The sequence below is a fragment of the Pseudopipra pipra genome, chromosome 5, assembly GCF_036250125.1.
Source record: "Pseudopipra pipra isolate bDixPip1 chromosome 5, bDixPip1.hap1, whole genome shotgun sequence".
Taxonomy (NCBI): Eukaryota; Metazoa; Chordata; class Aves; order Passeriformes; family Pipridae; genus Pseudopipra; species Pseudopipra pipra.
Window position 1 is genome coordinate 48036042 of NC_087553.1, and position 23370 is coordinate 48059411.

Below are 23370 nucleotides of genomic sequence, written 5' to 3' on the forward strand. Positions count from 1 at the left end.
CATGTGATATCAAGTATTTTAGCAAGAGTTTCACCAAAATTAATTGCAACTGGAAATACTAATATGCTTTCTGAATAAAACTCTTGTCAAATAATAACACTTTGACTGTATTTAGTAATGGGTTTGAACATGTGAAAATATTGAATTCTAACCAAGTAAGTCTTCTAAGTGAAAGGTGAAATGATGTCTCAAAAGAAGTCATATTGCCTCTCTCACTGAGGTTCAGTACAAGGCTTCTGATGAAAGTATCTTCTTTTTCAACTTAACTTTTTGTTTTCTTAGTTGCACTGCAGTAAATATCTTTCTTCTTTTTCACATATCAGCAACTGCCTACATTTTTCTCTTCTGCAAAGATGTTACTTAACTGAGAACTTGCATTCAAATCAGCTTTTTTCTAACTTTGAGGTACAGTGAGATTCTGCTTGGTAGAATGGGAAACAAAAAGGACATGGCAGAAACCAACAGACATAAAAAAATTATTCTGCAATACTGAAAATATGTGAAATTGAATTTGCAACTTGAAAAGATTTTCAACAGCACATGAAATTACCAGAATGCACAGATAAACCTAATTAGCAATGATAAAAAGAAAAATTAGTAAATCTTCTGTTTTGTTAATTACAAAGGGATCGAGAAGAGTGAGAATGGGAATTTTGCCGCTATTCTTGGCAAATCAGTTGCACTTCAAAAACCAAAAGTCAAACAGCATGAAATTACTGAGGCTCATTATCTGTGCGAACTTTGGCTCCTCAATTCCAAATAAACAGATTTCTACTGTTAATGCTAAACATCGAAGACAATTTGCTTCCTTCCACAAAAAAATCAAACAAATATGACACTCCTTTCTAGGAGTATTTGTATTTCTAGATAATACAAAGTTGTACTTGGGTTAGCTCCCATAGAAAAAAATGGTAGAAAAACTTTCACTGATGAAGCTAAGACAAAACCAGGCTTGCAATTTCCATTTGAAATCCTTATGATTAGAACAAAGAAACCTGTAAATAACTATCTTATTATAATCCATAATCTTGTCTTCAAATGTGGTGTAAGATTTAACATTTAACCTAGCAAATTAACTCACAACTTTTAAAGCTTATGGTAGAGGTTGTTTGTTGGGTTTTTTTTTGAAATTTACATTTGCAATCAGAAACTGAAGGGTGATTTTCAAGACAAACTTTGACAAAAATAAATCACATTAGTCCTGAAGTAGACTTCTATGAAAGGAAATAGAGATATTCTAAATGCTGTTTTTCCAAAGAACAGAGTTTTAGACCTCCTGGGGAACTACCTGAACAATCTATAGACGAGCAAATGACACATGATTAATTTTGGCAACATAATGGGAATACAGCAATATGTTAGAGCATTTGAAACCACAGAGTTGCTAGTTAGGAATAAGCAGGGGAATTATTCCTTCACTGTTAAGGTAGGGTGCAGATGTTTTATTTTCATCCAACAACATATCACAGTAAAGCATCTTTAAGACAGCCAGTTACCGCTAATGCCTTTAAGAATAAATTTGAATAAGACAAATATATTCTTTTTCTGCAAAAACAACTTTTGTCATTACGCCTTTCTATTTCTAAATGCCATGGCAAGAATTTCATAGTATACAGGAAATTCATTAGGCAGCTTTAATAAGATCATTCATGCATTTGTTCATATGCAAAGTTTATCTAAAAGCATCAACATTCTAACCCAATATCAAGAGTTTTATGATTAAGGCATACACATTCAGGCAGACTACTACTTTTTATATTTATTCAGATCACCAATTTCACAGTGAATATATTAGTGTTGTCCTTGCATGTCACTTGCATTCAATCCCTGCAGTTAAACTAATTTGGCTACCATCCAGCTACAAATCACTTAGTTAAAATTATCACTCCCTTGGTGAATATTCATTGGATGAGAAAAGAAATATAAAACGAAAGCTAATTATAAGAAACTTGTTGCTACTTGAGCTTTAACCCAGCCTTGGTGTATCCACAAATGACTGATTATTTTCTTTCATGGGCAATAATCTCCTCACTATTAGCAATTAATGCATAAAAAATATTCTACGCAAACCAAACAACTACTGAATGATACTTTTCAGGCCACAACCACTAATAGCTGTGAGTGAATTTTCAAAATTCAATCAATGAAAATTCATTGAGTTAATTTTAAAAACAATCAAAAAAAACAGCTCAAAACACTGTGACTAGCAAGAAGTGAGGACAAAGAAACAGTCTGTCATAAAAGAGAAAAAATAAAAGTTTTCAGCAAAATATTTTTTCAGTAAAATAATTATTTTCAGTAAAATTATTTATGTAATAGCAAACAAGAAAAACAATAGTAAGCTCTGTTAGCCTACTCTATACATAATTCAAATTATTGAAATGTCTCCACGTGTGAACTAACTAAATATATCTTCTATTTTACTCAGAGAGGACAAACATTAGTAACATGCAGGCAGGGAAGTACAAGAAATGCAGCTTCTTATTTGTCCTTTGGATACTTCTGAGTGGGTACATTGCAGAGGCTAGAATTCTGAACACAAGAATGTCAAATACACCGTCTATTTCAGATAAAATTGCATGAAAGGCTGGGATAGAATACCACCACCACTACTAGTAGGATATTTGATTCCCACAACATATTCAACGGGAAGTTCTTCAGACTCAGGCCTAAAGCCATCTTCTACAAAATACAACCCAATGAAGGAGAATGCTAGCTTTTTTCTTTTGTTTGGTTTTCTTTTTTTTTGTTTGTTTTTTTTGGGTTTTGGGGGTTTTTTTAAATAATAATTTTATCTATGTTTTAGCTTCTTAAACAAAGGGTTCAGGAACAATTTTTATCCTTAAAGATCTCTAGTTACTTTTATATGCAGCACCAGTCTGGTGAAAGGCATCTAAGGACTGCGAAAACTAAGAAACAGTGCTGGTGTTTTCATCATTTCACCAACTTTAAAATATCATCCCTAGCACACAAAAACTCTACAGATATTCCTTTACTGGTTATAGTTACTATTTGTGGATTGCTTGTTGTGTCGCGTTCTTTAATTTTTTTATTTTAATAACAGTATATATTTCTGAAGGACTGAGGAAAACATATCACTTCTTATCTTCAGTTTACTCATATCATTTTGGGTAATGCATTCAAGGTAGGTCTCTAATGATCATACCAGTGATTAGGAAATAAATACTTTAAAGTAACAAATTAAGAAGAAAAATTCTAAATCTTTTGCCCCAGGGTGGATAATATTTTCGGATGTTTTCAAAGGCTTGTGTTTAATATGGTGAAAATCAGCGAAAAAACTAAAGGTAGTATCTATGCACAACATCAATATCTTCATCAAAACAAGCCAGTGATGAATCAAGGATTACCTCCCACACAATTTAAATTAATTTTCTTGAGTAATTACATCTAAGTACCATTCTTCCCTTTCCCTTTCTCAGCATCTCCATCTCTTTAAGTCCTAGCTCCATAATTGTTGTGAGCTATCTAAAATGATTAACAAAACATGTGGAAAACAATTAGCATGACAATGAAGTCAGATCTTTGCTTAAATAAAGTATTATTTGGGTAACAAAGATGATAAGGATAAAACAAATCTGTCAGAATTAGCAAAGGTAAAATTCTGTGGCTATTGCAGAATCTGGTTAATACATAGATTAAATCTCAAAGTTCTGAACTTTTCTGCCTTTCTTGCAAGCCATTATTGGATAAAGATATTGTGGTTGGAACATTAAGTGATACACCAGTAGATGCTTGCAAGCAGAAACTTGATAAATACTGAAAAATTTCCAAAAAGCATTAGACTTGGCATTTCAAACCACTAATATTTTAATACGAAAATCATACAACCCACACTTGTGATATTGTGATTTTCATGGGAACAAAGGAATTGGACTTCCATGATCCTTGTGGGTCCCTTCCAACTGAGGATATTCTAAGATATTGCCCAAATTTGTTTTGTCATAAGCATTTCTAAAAAAAGTCTACCTGTCTTGAGACTCAGCATTAATCATTACTTATAGGTTTGTAAAGAGAGAATTATTGTCTTTTCATCTAGTTTTCCTCATTTATTACTTTTTCTTCCACTTGTGATTCTTTAGGAATTTTCACCATTAATACCATATTAGCCATTACAATCTTATTTATTACAATGTCACATTACCTGAACTGCTGACCACAATAAGTAAATACATCAGTTCACAGGCAACATTTACACACTCCAATTCTGATAAAGGCTTATTATTTAATACTACACATTTCATACAATAGAACTGTCAAAGTACTGGGCTCTCTGAAGTGGAAATCATGCCGTTTGCAAAGTGATTCTAGCGGTGCTCTTTAGGATGCAGCCTTCATAAGAGGAGTCCAAATGTACTAAAATATATCTATTTGTAACAATCTTCTGATTTTTAACATTTTCTAAGTACAACTGTCATTTAGAGACGATTACAGATTTAAATATATTTTTGTTAAATTCTCTGACAATTAATTAAAGAAATAGAGTTGGTCACATTTCATTTGGGTTCAGTCTGTTTGGCTTCATATGTTACTGATTCTTTAGTCTATTTATTTACATAGAAATTGCATTTTATTCCAGTATCTAAAATCTTCTTGTCTAACTCTTCATTCTAACTTCTCATTTGAATGAAAAATATCTCATGTGAATACAGATAACCATGTTTTCCATGTCATGGGCTGGGATAGAAGCCAGCCTGAGCCCCCATTTGAATCTTTCTCAGAGGGGGGCCAGAATTTAGATTACTGTAATCTATAACACACAAAAAATCCCACATTTGTTTACACAGTTCAATGGAAATCCCACATTCTTATTAAATGCCTAACTTTCTGTTGATCAGAATTAAATTATTTTGCTTGTGATCGTGTAACATGGAGGAGAATTTTCCATCCTTTTTTCCACAATAGCTTGATTGCTACGTATGTCTCAGGAGATATATATTTTTAAAGGGATGAAAATTGAAAGATGGTGGCATTCATAAACATTCTGACAGACAAACATGTTAAAGGTCTTGTTCTTGCAGGATTTTGCAGAGGTATCACAAATGAATGCAAAAGGCGAACACAAAATACTGACCAAAAGTAGTAATGCAATTATGTAACCAGGAATACTGCAATTAGGTTTGCTTAAAATGAAGCAAACATTATATTTTATTTTCAGTTCTGGAAAATTGAATTGACTTCTTAATCAACTTGCCCAAACTAGTTTGAAGTAATATCTACTATTTTTTAGCAAAAAAACTTATTCCTAGGCCAAAAAATGAAGGTATCATTTATTGAATTTTAAGAGTTTCATAGGACAGTGGACAAGGCTGACATAATTCAAACCAATCAATGCATAGCTCTCACCTTACAGATTATTTTACACCTTATACTGTTATGTTCAATCATGTGTGAAAATGTGATGAAGTGTCAGTTTTCTGGAAACTTCTAAACATCTACGGGTTTACAGATAAACAACAGAATATATAACCACTCAGCAAAAGCATTGATCACACTCCTTTGCTGAGACTCACTTTACACTCTGCTTTCTACTCTTTTATATTCTCCTTTCTACTCACTGACCCCATTTCTCCCTAAAATATATTCACATGTCCACAGCTTCCACCACTTTAGAAAAATCTTCTTCATCCTGATCCATTCTCTTAATCTTCCTTCAGAACATAACCAGGTCTCTCATTCTTCTTCAAACTCCACTAATATCTTCTCTAAACATGCCTTTCTGCACCAAATGTTTTCCTGATACCATAATACCTCTTCATAATATCTCTGCTGCATCTGTGTCACCTGAGAGCTATCCAAAGCCCTGACATACCTTACTCTTTCCAAATTCTTGTCCATTCCAAAGACCTGGACCTTTCAGTGAGATATAACTTCTTTACTTGCCTTAGCACTGTCAGAACAGACAGTGAGGAAGACATGTTGAGGTTCTTCTTCTCCAAATAAGTTATATTTTCCATTCTCTCTTCTTCTGGAACTGCACAGCAAACAGTGACTTCCCTTCTTTTCCTTTGTCTCTGCCACGTACTTATGTTCAACTGTTCACTATCCACTCCCTTTTTTTTCAGTTCTTCTTTCTATATATTCTTCTTCTCGTCTCAGCTATGTTAATGAAACATCTTCTTCCTAACCTCCTCATGTATTTGTCTTTTCCTTTTTGACCCACTTCAGTTTTTCTCCAAATCCATCACTTTCCCCAAAAAAGTTCAACAGACCTGATCTCAAAACACCATTCCTTCTCCAGTTATGCTGTCGTGCCTGTTTGCTTGCTTCCATACAAGATCATACAGCCCTTGTATTACCTACTTCACCCCCAAATACAATAAAGTTTCAGTATCTGCTTCAAAAAAACTTCTCCTTTCAAGATATTTTGTTCTTTATTTCTGTTATCTCTGGAAATTCCCACATTTAAAACACCCAACTGCACACTCAGCATCACGTCTCATTTGCTGCAACATCAGGTTCTCCGCTCTTAGCAAATGCTATCTTGTTCCACTCATACCCACTCAGAATGCTGCTACAAAAATGATTCTCCTACTTTGTCACTTAGATCATGTCAATCTTGCCCCTGCTGTATTGTAGCAAGCAGGCTATGGCTCTACTTTATAGGTCCTACCTCTATTTTATAGGTCCTCAAAACAGATACAAGAACTATATCTTTTCAATTTAGCATGTATGTTGTATTAAAGGTGTATGGTTGGACAGCATGGGAGAACCTGCTGGGTTTTATGGTCCTGGTTACTGCACACTGGCTCAGTTTGAACTCCCTGAAAGGTGAAGATTTTTCCTCCATATGTGTATGCCAGGAGACAGAAACTTCTGCAGTGCTGGATGGGGTCCTTCCTGCAGCTGCTCTAACACACAGACCTCAGATATGAAAAATAACAGATGAAAACTTTTAAAGATACAGAGAGTATGTGCAAGTCACTTGTGAAACCTTGGGGCTCAACTGGGGCAGTTGAGTGGGGGAACTGATGAGGAGAAGGAGGGGAGTTAGTGTTGCAGGTTATTTTGAGGAGCCTGTGCAATGTGACAGCGAAATGCAGGTCTATTTTGAATAGACCAAGAGCACTATTCTAGCATCTGCACTTCATCAGAAAATTGTAAAAGGTTCTACATGTTTAAAAAGCAGGAAATCACCAAGCAAATCAATTGCAAGATGAGTCTTTTGGGTTTCAGGACATTTGCAACATCCTAGTGTCCTGGTTGCAGTTACTTAAATCTAACAGGGTCCAAGTGAACATTTGAAGGTAAATAGCATTGTTCAGTCAAAGTCACGCAAACAGCAAAAATAACTTAAGGAAAATCTATTCTACATATGTATAGCACTGTCAGTGCAAATTGAAAATTAGGTAGTTTGTGTGCAGTGCAGCAGGTACTGAAGAGATATTAAAAATACGTTCTGAACTAAATTTGTGTACTGTGTCACTGCTTTAAGGCAACACTTATTTTTAAAAAATATTCTTTCACTTGTGTAGAAAATTAAGAAATAAAATCTCTATATCATCATGCCCTTTATTAAGCCAACCTAGCCATAGGCTGACTGCCAATTTACCTCTAATTGGGCAGTTTACAGATTTAACCAAATTGTCACGTCTCCAGCTTCTGTAGTATTCAAGACATTTTCCACGGATGTGAGTGGTAAAGAGAAAAACTATATGTATTTTTTGATGAAGGTTAGATACAATACAGCATAAAATATCTCAATTAATATAAAAAGAAGACTCTATCACAACAGTCTCTTTCAATAGAAAAGAAAAATCTTACAAGAGTATTCTTAAGGATTTTTCAATAGAAAAAATACTTCTGTTAAAAGTCCACACTACTAAAATAGATGTCCTTAATAGTATTATAGAAGTTATAAAAATTATTGGGAATAAAAACTCACCAGTAGCCACCAGCCTGTTTGCACTTAAAGATGCAACAGGCTCTTTTATTACAGTTCATGAGTTACACGTTTGCAGTCTTATCCTAAAAAACACAGCAAAGAAATGAAATTCTTCCTTTCACACCTAGGCGGGATGAACATGCATCCCGAAAGAACAAAACAGCAGCAGAATAAAATGTGGCATAATTGTCTGTCAAGAAGACTAAAAGTCATCACCATGATGCAGTTGTGAAAGACACCTGTGTAATCTATTGCAGTAAAAAACAGAAGGTACCACTTTGATACTACATACACACACAGCCATCCATTCTGAGGAGAAGTAATAGTGAGACTGAAAGTCACACTTAATTCACAAAAAACAACTAACAGAATTTGGTTTATCTGGCAAACCAGACAGAAGACTATATGATATTTCTCTACATAGACTAGGGGGCAGAAATTGGAGCAAAAAAAAGGAAGGAAGTGTTTATTGCTCTATTTAAATACTGTGAGGATAGAAAATATTAGAAATTATCAAAAAGATACTTAGCCTGGGATTAGATAAATGTTGTATTCATTTCCAAAGAAGAGCTCTCGAATACAACAAGGCAAAAAACCCCCGAAAATACTAACCTATTACAGGATAAAACTTGAGAATTTTTTTAAGTGTATGATGTTGATCCTAGACATAGCCAGAGACAGATTTTTATGAAGCAAAGGGTCTATTTTAGCCTCCTTTGACCAAATGTGTGGGGACAGAACTTCGTACTATTGCCAGTACATTACTGATCAAGACACTTTGTGATAGTGCCAAATTGCATTCATTCTCATCACCTCCTTGGAAATGCAGATACTACATTATTTGATGAGCACAGTTTCCGCTTCCTTAAATGGTCTATTCAGACAGGAATTTAAGTAAGAATATCCAGTTATTTCATCAAATAGTAGTTAATCTGCTGGATTCTCAGATAAGTGAAAATCAGCTGAAATATTCTCAATTTCAAGAAGTGGAAGCAAGTTTCATACAGCTGGTATCTCACACAGTAAACATGCAAATAATGAACTAGATACAACTGTCACTCCTGAGTCACCACTGTACACTTCCCACACATTTTTAGACACCTCTGATTTGTGATATGGTAACTAACATACTGCAAGTCACAGAGGTAACTGTAGTAACTGCCTGTAATCTAATCACATTGGCAAACTGCAAAACCTTTATCAGCATTGATGAGCAGTTATATTTGTCTGCCTGGTGAAATCAATCTCTGTTGAGAATGAGCACTCACCAGTAGCATAAACAGTGTGCAGCTGATCATAGCCCTGCAATTGCTGTACTATTCTGACATGTGCTTTTGAGCAAACAGGAGAACAGGAATATAACATAATTCTGTAATCATTTTCATGAAACTTCTCATGGTTTTGCCTTTTTTTTTATTTTATTTTAATTAAGATCAACTGAAGAAAGAATGAAAAACATGTGGTGTGTGACAACAAGGGTGCTCTTCTGGTCCTGAGTTTGAACTTAAGATTTTAGGAGAAAAAATAGTATATCCTCATATATATTGTCAAAACAGATTATTAGCTCACTACTTTCATTAATAAACATTTCCTCTCCCAATCAATCATTTTTAAATCAGTGAGAGCATTCCTGGGAGTTTACCAAGGGAAGTCATGATTCCTGACTGTTTCTTGACAAGTAAACATTTATGATTAATATGACCCTTCTATTGACATGTCCACATTTGTCTGCTGACTACTTTTTACTAACTTCAACCCTACTCCAGCCACTTCTTGATTACATCCCGGGTTTTTTCCCCCAGTGTATAGCCTGATTAGCACCATTTTATTCCCAGGATTAAGAAAATGTAGTATGTGTTGTATGGGGTCACACATATGCTAAAATGGGTCATCTGTTTTAATTCAGTCTATGACAAATGAGTGTGACAAATAAGATGGACAGCAATTTTATTCCTCAGCCACAGGCACACAAGGGTTACAAAAGCTTAAATCCCACAATGACAGTGGGATGACACATGAACACAATGTCTGCTATTATGGTCACTTTGACAAGTTATTACTAACTGAAAGATGCCTACTGATAGCATGAGGGAGTAAAGTCGGCATTAATGCATACGGTTCCTCTAAGTGTTCACGTAACAAAGCAGTATTTGGGCTCTTTGCTCTATCAGAGAGGCTACTAATAAAGTGCTTGCAAAAACTAAACCACCCTCAATGATGAACCCAACTGATCAAGGCAAGCATACACACAATCCAGCATTTGTGATGCTGTGAATAAAGAAATACAGCCTCCAGTGACATCAATATTTCTTTAAAAATATTACCCTTACTTACACACAGAAATGATGAAAAAATGCATGTATACATTGTTAAAGGGCAAAATTTGAGTTGCACCCTTCAAGTAGATTAATACAACAAATTGAAAGCTTAGCCAACATCAACATATAAAAGTGTTGTTGACTGTCCCACTGTACTCTGCAATGGTGTGGCCTCACCTCCAAAACTGTTTTGAGTTTTGGAAGCTACAATATAAGAAAGATATTAAGTTATTGGAAAGCATCCAAAGAAGGGCTACAAAGATGGTGAAAAGCCTAGAGGTGAAACCATATGAGGAGTGACTGAGGTCGCTTGACTTGTTCAGCCTGGCGGAGACTGGCGGGAGACCTCATTGCAGACTACAACTTCCTCATAAGGGGAAGCAGAGGGGCAGGCATTGATCTATTCTCTGTGGGGACCACTGATAGGACCCGAGAGAGCGCCATGATGCTGTGCCAGGGGAAGTTTGGGTTGGGTATTAGGAAAAGGTTTTTCACACTGAGGGTGGTTGGGTACTGGAACAGGCTCCCCAAGGAAGCGGTCACAGCACCAAGACTGACAGAGTTCAAGAAGCATTTAGACAACACTCTCAGGCATATGGTGTGTTTATTGGGGCTGTTTTGTGCAGGAGTTGGATTTTGATGATCCTCCTGAGTCCCTTCCAACTCAGGATATTCTATGCTTCTATGATTCTAAGTGACTACAATTATTATAAGACTACTTTGCATCCGAACATAAAATAATAACCTTTCCCCTTTATAGACTTAATTTATTTTTACGCTTGTCAGATCCAAGTTTGATCAAAATTGCTGCAAACAAAAGACTAGTAAATACATGGTCCATTGGACAGTTATTGAAATGTCAATTTTTTTCACTTGCTTAGTTCTAATTATTATATTCACAGCACTAATGAGGAACACTTAGTGTTTTCTTGGCATAACTCTATATGCATTTCTAAGTGAATGTCTATGTAAGATAAATATAAAATAATCTCATTTAAACTTTTAAAAATTTCCCCAGACTTTAAAGAAACAGTGATAAAATGCTCAAGACATCCACATGTTAACTACCATTCTCGAAGCTTTAAGAAATATGGATAAAGCACGATATTACCCCATTGCATCATTATAGCACTATAATAATTTTAGTAGCTTGAAGTATTAAAGTAAGTGAAACCTATTCCAGTGGTGACAGCATTTGAGTTGTTTGATTCCTCTGTTTATAAACAGATCCTGTAGATAACCTTTGGGAAATTTCATTTGACAATACCTAACTATACTGAAATCAATGGTTCTCTGCCACATTCCTCTTTTCTCTAAACATTCAGGAAGTCATGGATTTAACTAGCTATCTAAGAGGTTAAACTATCTGCTCTTATAACCTACAAAGGTTTCTAAGATTAGCAAAAAAGGCAGCCTGCTGGTACTCTCTGGTCAGATCTTAACAGACTTCCTTTGCTAAGAGAAATGGAGTAATGATACTGGTCTCATCTTTCTGGAAGCTATCGCTAATCTAGGTGGATTCTGAGCTGTCCTGTTTGGGCAACTTTAAGCTGCACTGTGCAAAACCACAGAGTAAGATGAGAGATATATATCACAATTACTAAAAACGTTCAGTATTACATTTCACATATGTATATGTATGCATTACATTAATTTAATAAACATATACATAGAGACATAATCACTATTGAATTTCAGTTTCTGTGAGAGTTCCTTCTGAGATGGTAAACTTGCAAATGAAAGAACAAGCTTCTCAGGCTTATGCAAAGCTTCTATTAAATCTAAGTCTAAACCGAATAGTTTGCACGTAAAAAAAAAAACACATAGTACTCTAAGCTTAAAGATGCTTTGAGAATCTCACATGAAAAGGAAAGGGAAAAGGAAAGGAAGAGAAAAAAGAAACAAGAAAAAAAAGGAAGATGAAGAAGTTTGCTCAGACATGCAAACAGATTATCAGCTGAAAATCTGATGATTCATTAAGGCCGGCTCATGCAAGTGTTGAGCCAAACAAGAAATTACAACTAATTTCGAACTGCACAAGGCCAAAACTGGTGGGCATCTTTCCTCTCATCATAATTATGAATAAGAATTAGGTTTTAAATTCCTAGTAATAATTTATAATAAGAGCATCATAGTTAGTGACTGTTTTGCTCAACTTTAATTGCAGTGTTCCCAAGACATATCAAAGACTTCATAGGACTAAAATAGATTAAATCTTATTCATCACAGAGCTTGAAAACAAATTATTAAGGTTTGGCTTCTATCACTTCTGTGGTTTATTATTTTGTTATCTTTAAACTACCTATATATTTTTACTTCTTTAGTATTATTCTAAAGAGAAAATCACTCTTTTTAGTCTGAAAAACCCTTTATATATTTTCTTAATTTGAATGACTTATATCATAGATTCATAGAATCATAGAATCATAGAATCATAGAATCGATTGGGTTGGAAAAGACCTCCGAGATCATCGAGTCCAACCCTTGGTCCAAATCCAGCCCATTTACTAGATCATGGCACTCAGTGCCACGTCCAATCTGCGTTTAAAAATCTCCAGGGATGGTGAATCCACCACCTCTCTGGGCAGCCCATTCCAATGCCTGATCACTCTCTCTGTAAAGAATTTTCTCCTGATATCCAACTTAAATTTCCCCTGGCGGAGCTTAAGCCCGTGTCCCCTTGTCCTATTGCTGAGTGCCTGAGAGAAGAGACCAACCCCCACCTGGCTAGAACTTCCCTTCAGGTAGTTATAGACGGTGATGAGGTCACCTCTGAGCCTCCTCTTCTCCAGGCTAAACAACCCCAGCTCCCTCAGCCTCTCCCCATAGGACTTATGCTCCAGTCCCTTCACCAGCCTTGTTGCTCTTCTCTGGACCCGCTCCAGCACCTCAATATCCTTTCTGAACTGAGGGGCCCAGAACTGAACACAATACTCAAGGTGTGGCCTCACCAACGCAGAGTACAGGGGAAGGATCACTTCCCTGCTCCTGCTGGCCACGCTATTTTTGATACAGGACAAGATCCCATTGGCCTTCTTGGCCACCTGGGCACACTGTTGGCTCATGTTGAGCTTCCTGTCAATTAGTACCCCCAGGTCCCTTTCTGCCTGGTTGCTCTTCAGCCACTCTGTGCCCAGCCTGTAGCGCTGCATGGGGTTGTTGTGGCCAAAGTGCAGGACCCGGCACTTGGCTTTATTGAACTTCATCCCATTGGAATCAGCCCATCTCTCAAGTCTATCCAGATCCCTCTGCAGAGCCCTCCTGCCTTCCAGCAGGTCGACACTCCCTCCCAATGCAGTTAGCCATTCCTGTATTGCTTATGAAAAATTAAATGACCTCAACAATTCAATTGTTTTGTATAACGTACAGTTAGTCCTTATTTGTAATATTTGCCAATACTGTATAAACCATTAAACACAGAAAATAAAGGCTTTTACCTGCTTGAAGGGCTTATAGCCTTAGAAGAAACTAGGGTGATTTTACTATGAAGGCCATGAAAGGAAAACTGAACAAAGTTTAACACCACCACCATGTCAAACACAGGCACATGCAGACTTCTTGTGGACACTGCAAACCCAAAATTTTTTGTGTCACTGTGGTAGAAAAAGGACAGAATGCTTTTTATTAAAGATACCACTGGAAAAAACACTTTTTGCCTCAAGCAGAGTAGCTACGCCTACTCGAGTACAGAATTCCAGACAATGCTGGAAGAAGAAATTGAGGGCATCTTTGAGCATGAGAATCTGCTTTCTTTTTTCCTAAGTTCAGGCAGGGAAACAATCTTCTCAGCCTACACTACAGATGTAGTTCCATATGTATCCTACTTCTCTTCAGTATTTGGACAGTTTATTGTTATTTGGTTTATTATCAGGCACAGAAACAGGCATATTTGGTGAGATCATTTACACCTTCTCCTATTCCTATTAAGACTGACACATCCTGATCACCAGGTCTAGAGCAGGAGATGTGCCCTCTGCAATAGGCCTGAAGTTCTGCTCTCCTGACCATCTACAGCTGGTGACATGCAGATGTCCTCTCTGGCACAGGCACCCAGGTTTCCTTTCGAGGGAAATTAGGACTAAAATAAAGTGGCTGGGGTGTGTGCCTATATTCCACAGTTGGAGTTAGTTCCCTTGACTCTACTTAAAGAACAAGATTGGATTAGCAGCAAAGTAGAACAGATTGTGACTACACAAATAGTAAGCTGTTGAGTCTTCAGCAAGAAATCAATGTTGAAAGATGATTTTGGCCCTGAGAAAAATTGTGCTTATTGGCATTAAGAGTGGAATAGGACAAAAATTGTGGCAAATAAAAGGGTAAAAATATTTCACTAGAAAGAAGAAGATAATATTTACATGCGGTGAAGGCTTCTAAAGATAGTTTTATGGGTTTGCTTACCTTCAAGGCACCAAATGCATTTATTTTAAGGAAGTAATGAAAACATTTATTTTGGTGCACTGAAAGAGCAATCTCATACTATTACTATACTGCAGTGAAGTTTAATCCATACTGACCTCAGCTGTGGCAGTTCCAATAATACACAGAAGCATGTTATCAATGCCTGGATAACAACAGGGAAGCAGCTAGTCAAAATAAACCGCGTCAGTTCTGCCATTTACATACAAATCTGATTGAATTTCTTTTCCTATGTTTTTTTAACTGCTCTGCTATAGCAATTGCTTGGGTCTCACAATGACAACATGGGCAAGAAAAATGAAAAGAAAATTAAATAAAAGCAAGATGACCTAGTAACAAGAAACATAAACCCCCATTCTCCCTGTAACTGAAAGATTATATTTAAACAACTGTGTCCTTTGAGTTAAACTACTACAAAAGACCCTTGACCAAAGACACAGTCAGTGAATGGCAGCTATTTTATGCAGTTCAGTATTTTTGAATTTGAATCACTCTTTTCTATCCACTCAAAGTCCAATAATTCTTTATTAAAATAAAGTGTTAACAGCATCACACTAAGTACAGTGGCTTAAGGATAGAGAAGTTCAAGAGTAAGAAATGATCCTGCTTTCCTATTTACCTGTCATTTAAGTTTAAAGCTCTGCATTGTGCATGTTATTCAGCTCAGAAAACATATTACAACCACATGCTAAACTAATAGTTCTGTCCTGAGTTTCCATTAAAATGCGCTTCTATGAAGAGGTTCAAAATTCACCCATGAAAATATATTCGGGGGGGGGGGTATTTGGTCTCACATAAGAACTGATCTTTTGATTTTTTGTAGCAAGTATCTAAGGGCAAATTAAAAAAAAAAAAAAACAGAACAAAACAAAACAAAAAACACCAAAACTAAACATCAATTTGAAGAAGGTCAGTCTGATAAAGGAGCCCTCATGGGAGTGAAAAAGCTTCACTCACTCCAAGCCCTTGCTGGAAGGCGGCTGGAGTCCCTGATAGCAGCAGCAGCAGCCTTGGCTTCTGCCCAGTGCAGACAAAGCCCTGATAACATGTCTGTACAGCAGTACAGATGGATCCCCTTCAAGCATATGTCCCTAATGTGAAAGGCTGCAGTCCTCAAACCCTACCATAAGCTTTCCACATCCTGTTCCGTTCTACAAAGAGGAAACAGATTTATTTTGCTTCCTTCTGCCATATGTGCTTCTGCAGAGAAAAGAAGATTTGTCCTAGTAAATGAGCACATCATACAAAAGGAAAAATATTAGTCTCATTTCTCTCTCTATCTCTCTCTCTCTCATGAACAGACTTGACAGAGAAAAAAATCATTAAATATCAAGTGTTTAATGTGGAATTCTGCTTCTGATATTTTTAAATACATATTAATGCTTAAAATTTTCAAACATTTAATACAATCAGTAGAATCCTGTAATGGTTTTTTTGTCCATTTTCTAGCCATCTTAGAGAACACAGTGAAAGAATAGCAAAATATCTCTGATCTATGTTCAGATGCCATATCCTTACAGTTTTTTCTCCAAGGTACCTTTTGAAATCATGGTGTCATTTCTCTTTAAGGTTTATCAAGCATTGCAAGTCTCCTTTTGGAAGCTAAACATCATTGGAGGAGAAGCAATCACAGAAAATGGCTCCAATTGCTGCTACAATGAACAGAATTTTCCTAGTTCCAATAATGTTTTCGAGTTTGTTTTGGTAAATAGTTGCACGTGAACTGCTGCTGTAGTGAAGCAGTGTCCCTTTGAGACAAATGCTTTTGGTAGATCTTTATAGCAACAATACCACAAAAATCTGTATATAAACTCATTTATTTAATTTCTTCTGGAAAGGGTAAGCTACAATGTGAGGAAACTGAAATGCACAAACTTATCTTGCATTCTATTAATCAGCCCATGCTTGAAAGCAACTTTAATTTATTTTATATAATAAAAGTATCCAAAGTAAAAATTTATGTCAAAGAGCATTTTCTAGTTTTCTTCATGGCATTACTTTCTTACTAAATCAAAAATAGGGTCACTTTCAGGGCAACAAGTTGGCTTTATACCATGGGAAAATAACTTCTTGATCTAAAAGAGATCTTTTTGGACTGATTAACTAGCTGTAAGGCCAGACTGTACAGGTGTTTGGCACAAAACAGTTACTCCACAGGATTTAGCTAAGAAGGCTTCTGTGTGAGAAAATTACAAGATTGATGACAGAATAGAAAAATTTCCCATGGATAAGAGTCTAATGAGAGTGTGGCTGTGCACTAGAGTGGAGCGTACATGTTTGTGCTTGGAAACACCAAGCATCTCTGTCCAGCCTCCAGAACTGTCTTATGTGCAGTCTCTAACTGTCAAATCTGACACAATTTGTTTCACAAGTACAGGAGCTGGAATGTGAAACACCAATTACCAGAAAAGGAAGATACCCTTGGGAGTAGTTATTAAATATGCATGTGTATCCATGAATACTTCACACTTCTCCACTGACCACACTACATGAACATTCACTAAAATATGTAAGAGTTCATAAAAACTACATGAATGACAATGAACATCAAATGAGACATTTTGTATCACTTTTTGATATGTGACATCTAGACCTTCAGGGATACTATCTCCCTGTTAGATTTTTCAATATCTAGTTTAGAAGCTCTGAATTACCCTCTGCAGGAAACTGCATTGTGCCTTAACAAGATGTAAAGACAACATGTAACACCAAAGTTACAAGCTTGTAATAGGTTAACCTAAACACACATGAATCTACATGCACAGCACAAGCATACATCCTTGCATTCAAGATTCAGGTAATCATTTCTCCACAACTATCCTATTCTTTCCCATGCTTTTTCGTCAAAGAATACTCTCAGTATATTCTGGGCAAAACTCAACTTTTCCACATTTCTAAATGTAAGTAAGGCTCCACTATCAGCAATTATATGGCATTTCCACCCTGTTATAGCATATAACATATGCTATATGTTATATAGAATCATAGAATTGTTAAGGTTTGAAAAGACCTCTAAGATCATCAAGTCCAACTATCAACCTAGAACCATCACCATGTTCACCATGTTCACCATGTTCATCATCATCATCATCATCATCATCATGGCTGGGCTTCGTGAACGAAGATTTGGGAAGGGCTCTACCCACACTTGCTACAAACACACTGGTGGCTTAAGAGGCCAATGCAAGATAGACAAGTCCAGTTGCAAAAGGCACAGCAGAAAGACTCCTTAGGTGGTATCAGCAGACACCATTCTTTCTGCGTTGTCTTTTCTCCTCAAGAGTGATCCTGTGTGCATTCTCAAAAGCATCAGCAGCGTTATAGATGGTGTGTCTCCAGACCTCCCGATTGGAGGCCAGAGTAGACCACTGATGACGATTGATATGGCCAAGGCTGAGATATTGTTTCAGGGAGTCCTCGTATCTCCTCTTCGGGGCTCCTCTCTTGTGAAAGCCAGTGGCAAGTTCATCGTGGAGCACGATCTTAAGGAGGCGTCTCCTTCATCCTGGACACGTGTCCTGCCCAACACAGCTGGTTCACCATTATACCATACCCTCAAGTGCACTATCTACATGTTTTTTGAATGTTTCAAGGGATAGTGACTCTACCACTTCCCTACAACCTCCTTTAAGATAGTTGTAGAAAATTATAAGGTCTCCTCTAAACCTCCTTTTCTCCAGGCTAAACAACCCCAGTTCCCTCAGTCACTCCTCATAAGGTGTGCTCCACACATCCTTCACCGCAGCCTCTTCCTTGCTGCTGACTTTTGCAGACTGTTTTTGGGGTTCCTGTCTCAATCCACCACTCCCTCCTCTTAGGACACTGAAAAGCACCAAATCCAGTAACAGTTCTGAAAGAGAATTCTTAGACACGAACAACAAGACAACTCGAATCTACCCTCTCAGAATTATTTTTCAGGCTTTCTACACCCTCTTCCTAGAGAAATATAACAGACTTCTCCATTATATCCCAACTGTACATACAAAATCACACTGCAGTATCTATACATAAATCACACAGAACAGGCAACTGATCATACTGTAAACTTATTTGCTCTGGATCAGTTGCAATAGATTCAAATGCACACATGGAGAAACTTGCATTGATCAAACTAAATTGATTTAAATATCAATGTAATTTAGATCAGTGTCTTTTCTTTTTCAAGATGAGCCTTAAATAGGCATTTCTTCCTGGTCATTATAGGCATTCTTTGGATGTAACATATGACTTTCCTGTTTGTGGCAGCACAGATATCTTTTACGTAGGTTTGCTTTAACTTCCTCAAGGTGGATGAATCCTCTCCATTGACTCTGAATAGCTCTGAATTAGTTGTGTGGTGGAAGATATGCCTTAAAGAAGGAAATACAAAAATATTGCATTCCAAAGTTACTTATCTGTCTGATGTACACTATCCTGTTCTTTGTCTCTTATCTCAAATAAATCCCAGTTATCTTTCTTTCCTCTTTCTATGCCTATTTTTAGCACACAAATCTTTTCTTTTTCCTGTGGACTTATTATTTTCTGCTCCCTATTCAGTTGTTGTGCCATATCTAACACTGTATGCTATTAAAAAATAGTTGTATTTAATCCTCAAAATAAAGTTTCTTTTCTACTCCGTTATTATATAAGAAAGTAGTGTTGACAGATGTATCAAACTGTTTGCCATCTAGGGCCATTATGAGTGGATAATGTAAAAAAAAATAACTTGCAACCTATATTAGATTACAGGGCTGAAAGCAGGCTGTTCTAGTAGCAATTACAGAAAACTTATTTACATATAAATAGCCAAGAAATTTCAACAGAAGATGTACCTTAAGACATAAAATAAAAAGTTCAGTAAAACAAGCCTTAGGTGCATCTCAGTGCTTCGTGAAGTGATTACAACAACCATGTATCTAAGAAACAAAAGAGATATGATAGAAAGTAATTATAAAGTCCTTATTGGGAAAGGAAGAACAATGGATTTTTTAAAAAAGTACTCCCACAACAATCAGAGCTCCAATATGATGAATGAATAACTTTCCATTCAACTATTTTTTGAAAAGTTCAGTTCTAAACCATCATCCTTACATAGAGTACGATATTGACAATATGGCTTGAACACACTGCATTGCTCCTTCTGCCTAGGAGTACCTTAATTATCACCCAGGGCTCAGTCAGCTATATACCTACAAGTTAAGTCAGTAGTCCCTAACTTTTTGTAGATTCTCTTGAGCAAGATGGCAACACTCTGAACCTCAATAGGATCAGTTTATTTGCTTTGTCTTGACGGTTCCTGCTGCCACCTTGGTTCCAGTCAATCCGAGCACAAGGAGTTCAGTGCACAGAGACGGGGTAGATCCAGTAGTATTTATATATGTGGATTCCACAGAATTCTATGGTTTTATTTCATGGCATTGAGATGGGCTCACCAATTACGAATTACTGAGCTAATCTGCAAGTACTGCATGTAAATGCTAAATATTTTTAATAATGCTATGTGAGAGAGGGATAAGATATAATATCTTGCTTTACATATGACAAATATCGAGATACTCAATCAGAAATAAAATACTAATGCTGCCATTATGGTATTTCTATTTGCTTGTTTTCATTAAATTTTATTAAAGCTGGACTAATTTTCAGGATATAAATTGTGTTATGATTTTTGTTTTGTCTAGTAAGTTCTGAGATTTGTCATTTAAGATATAATATTTCTTTCTTATAAGAAATAGCCCTGAGTCGAGGAAAAAGCATTTGGGGCATATGTTCTATGAACACTCAGACTGAACATTTCCCCTCAAAGCCAAGAGGAAAAATATTTCCAAGGTGAGTGAACTTCGAGAAAAAGAATTCATATCCTGTTCTCCAGTTTGGTAATTTATAGTTGGTAATTGTAATTACAATTTTAATTACAATTACAGTTGATAATTGTACCAAGGATTTTAGTGAAAGAGCATCACTCCATATTCTTCCTGAAGCCACTGCGGTAGAAAGAGGAAAATAGAAAAAAAAAAAATATTAAAAGTCTTGTAACATCCTGCCATATCTGGATGCCTTTAACCTGCTTCTGGAATGCAATAATTCTTAAGGACATGTTATTTGCAGCAACCTCTGGCTGTCAAAGAAAATTAGTCCTACTGCCAATAGTGAATAATGTGATCAAAAATGCTATCATTTAGCAGCAAGAGTTTGATCAACAGTTGTCTCTGCTACAGCATTCCCTCACTCACTGATCAAGAGCACTCAGTTGTCAGAGACATAGACAGGCAGACAGTGCAGACTGCAGACATGATCAGATGCCAGCTCATAGCTGTTGTTTAATCACTTTGAACAAGAGTCTGTAAAGGATGCTGAATTCTTTCATCAGCAATGGGATGACCTCTCTTTGGAAGGCATAAATACATTAATAGAGACTTGATATAATAATTTGAAAATTAATAACAACAGAAAAGGTCACAAATTTAAAGGAGTGGAACATAAGGAAGAAAAAGAAAGGCTGAGTCCCTTGAAAGGAAAGATTTCTGCAACTAAACTGCCTAGCAAAAAGTCAGAGAAGAAAAAGAAAAAAGATTTCCTGTAAATGTAAGGTATTTTTATTCTATAACTAAACTCTAGAGAGACCTATCTAGATGAGCTTTGCAGAGTGTCAGGATAGATATGCTATGCAAAATATTTTTTACTTCTAATCTTGAGCAGCTTCTGTGCTGTTAATAAATCCTAGTTTTAATTAGACCACTTGAGTCTCAGACTTTTATAAGGAAAATTTCATACATGTTGTTCCAGAGAGACAAAACTTTCAATCACAAAAATAGTGGAAGAAAAGTGTCCAACAGGGACACCCAGTCAAAGAGGGCAATTTTGCCCTCTTTTAGAGAGGTATATTACTACTGCAAGACTAAGGTCATAGGCATTCTTCTTCCACTGACCAAGTACAAGAAGTAAATTCAAAAGAAACAGCAAAGAACAGAACATCTGTACTCTTTTTTCCTTCCTCAAACTTTAAATACCAAGGCAGATAAAAGGATTGGGAAGTACTCACACTACTATCAAATGAAAAACCCCAAATACAAGATGGTGATTTTTCAGAGACTAGAATTGCAAAAGATTTTTAAATCCAACTTCTGATTTTATCAGCCTTTTTTTTGTCCCAATATGAAATGAACTGAACGAATCATCTCTTTTGATAGCATTGAGAATGCCTATTTAGATTACATTAACAGCGTCAGTTCAAATAACAAATCTACAAAAAATTAGAAAAGTGCGGAGAAATCTGCAGTCAATAGAATGCTTAAAGACGTTTGCTTTAATAGTCAATGAAATTTAAAGTGAAAAAAATTTGAAACATCAGGAATTTAAAAACTTTGACAAATTATGCAACAAGTAGCATATAGCTACTAGTGCAAAACAACAAATATGTGAATAAGTATTCTGTTAAGCCACTCTCTAATCTCCTATAGTGTTGTTTCCTTCATGATTGGACAAATACTCACAAAGGAAAAAAAATTATGTTTAATAGATAATAGATTACTGAATGTGACTCTTGAAGTACATCTTGTAAACATAGGAAAATGTTTTGTCGGTTATAATACATATGTTATTTCTGCTGTTACAATAGTTGCTTTCTAGTCAGTCCTTACTTTGCATACAGTTCTGAATAACAAATACTAGCAGCAAGTAATATTATGGCAAGCTAACTGTCACAATATTTTCAGGACATATTTGATCTGCAAATTTCACAAACTAGCTGTTGCCATCAGCAGAGAGGCATTGCAGCTGTCACCACCTTTGAATCTGCTTAATAATTATCCTCTAAAGAATACACAAACAAACCAACACCAGTAATTAGCCATAAAATCCACATGCAAAGAGACCATTGCAAAACGCAGCTATTGTATTCTGCAAGCACTGCTGTAACTACTGACTGAATAGAGCTTCTTCCAAAAGGAAAACAGCATTAAATAATTATCTCAAATTTCCCACATGCATCTCATTCTCTTAGAAAATTTTCCTTAGCTTTTTTCTCTTTTAAAGATTGTAAAATTATGTGTATCATTAACAAATTTTTTTTTTTCTCAAATTAGAAATATTTCTCTTTTTTTACTTTTGAACTGCACCTGTTATTTGACACACTGCTGTGGCAAAAACTGTGCAGACAAAGGTTGTAAAAGGCATGTCCAACATGAAAGACAAAGAATGGTCTAAAATGGAAAGTCAGTGACAATAGTCTGACTCAGTGAAAACTAACTTTGGGTTGAGGCAGGGAAAAAGGAAGGAAAATCAAAGCTTTTCATGTATTTTTCTCTTGACTTCAGAAAGAACAAGTGGGACACTTAGAGAGTCTTATGATAGATAATGAAGACCTTCACGAAGACTCAGGTTCAACTGAAATAGCAATCTGCTCAAAAAGAAAAAACACTTGTCCCCCTTTTTTCCCCATTCTATATATACTCCGTGGATCTGAAGACTGTTTCTTTTGTGTTTAACCAGGAAAGAATTGTATGTAAAATATATTCAGCAAGCGATAATGAAGAAACTAAAACCAAAAAGTAGGGTATGATGTTACAGAGCTACCACATAACAACTTTAGATCAGGAAATGACTGAGGTTACAAACTCAAAGCCATCAATGTGTCCATAATATTTTAGCAAATTTCAACATTTCAAAGGGAATTATGCAAAAAAGTTTAAATTACCTGAGAATTTCAGGGTCTAGACCAGAAACTTGTTATTTATTATTTTCAAATTCAATAAG

At 36.0% G+C, this 23370-nt stretch overlaps 1 protein-coding gene across 3 annotated transcripts in view; it reads right to left on the reverse strand.

The window, feature by feature from the left end:
• IMMP2L (inner mitochondrial membrane peptidase subunit 2) overlaps positions 1–23370 on the reverse strand; it is a 414978-nt gene that overhangs the window by 158864 nt on the left and 232744 nt on the right. The window lies entirely within an intron of this gene.